Source organism: Limulus polyphemus, unplaced genomic scaffold (genome assembly GCF_000517525.1).
Source record: "Limulus polyphemus unplaced genomic scaffold, Limulus_polyphemus-2.1.2 Scaffold144, whole genome shotgun sequence".
NCBI lineage: Eukaryota > Metazoa > Arthropoda > Merostomata > Xiphosura > Limulidae > Limulus > Limulus polyphemus.
Window position 1 is genome coordinate 838,754 of NW_013665754.1, and position 1,182 is coordinate 839,935.

General features: G+C 26.9%; 1 protein-coding gene across 1 annotated transcript in view; it reads left to right on the top strand.

Moving 5' to 3' along the window:
• The first annotated feature begins 373 nt into the window (after nt 1-373).
• LOC106475015 (zinc finger CCCH domain-containing protein 18-like) overlaps nt 374-1,182 on the top strand; it is a 24,660-nt gene continuing 23,851 nt past the window's right edge. The window contains exon 1 of the mRNA XM_013935715.2: nt 374-561. The gene's annotated coding sequence lies outside the window, so the exon portion shown is untranslated. The remainder of the gene's footprint in view (nt 562-1,182) is intronic.

The window sequence follows — 1,182 nt, forward strand, 5'->3', positions numbered from 1 at the left end:
TCCATATAAATTTACTTGAATTCTTAGCACTTTTAACTAGAAAAGAAATTTTATACTAACAATAAAGGTAAATGCACACTAATGTCAGGACACTTCACAAACTCTGAGTCTGAGGAAATTGTTGGTACCTGCACTACTGCATCAAAGGCACATTATCTTTAATAATGGCATCAACAATAATGCAGTGGAGAGAATGGTACTTTTTCTTATTGAAAGAAGAAACAGTACCATTATTATCAGTGCTATTAGTATTACTATTTTGAATATGAAATTTTTTTTCACAATTTGCATTATTATTATTATTGGTGCCATTTTTCTTTCTGGTTCCAAAAACCTAAGAAAAAAACAAAATTCATCCTTTGCAGTAATTTTTAAACATCATATTTTATTTTTCTTTTGTGAAAGGTGACACAGATCTGGTTTATGGGAAGTATATTATCTCTCCAGTTACTTTCCCTACAATCAAGGCATCTTTATATACATTTACAATTTAGAAAATCAAGTTGAAAATTTGAGGGCTTAAATCTTTTTAGTTTGTGAAAAATTGAAGTGCCAGTCATTGTAAGTATAATTTTTAACAGTATTTTTAAACAAGAAAAGTAATTACTTTTTTTGTACCTAAAAAACCTTACTGTGGTTGGATTATAACTTGGGAAGTTGGTACTTAACTTGTAGTATTTAAAAAAGTAATATTTATGGGTTGTTAATATTCTTAAAGGTTTTGACACATCTGATAGGGATGTTTATTTTTTAATTTGTATGAAAAAAAAAGTTTTCATTTCAGACTTTTAAGTGTCTAATGACATTTAAATGCAGACCTTTTATTTAAAATATATTCTTATTTGTGCACATAAGAAATATTAGCTGACAAATGTGTTTGTTCTAATGGTAGAATAACTTCAAGAATTTGTTGAAAAGATTAATGAATAAAAAAAAAAATTTGAAAGTTAATTTCTTAAAAGTGAAAACTTGGAAGTTATCTTTTTCCATTGCTGTCTTTCACCTTAAAGGAGCAAATACGAGAATGTCAATTGAAGAAGCAGAGAAATACCTCTGTGCAGTGGTTTTACTTAAAAGTGAATTCTTAATTACAAATATATATATATATACACACACACATAAATCCATGTATGCAATTTTATAACCATGTCTAACTCTAAATTTAATAATATCTAAAGCATT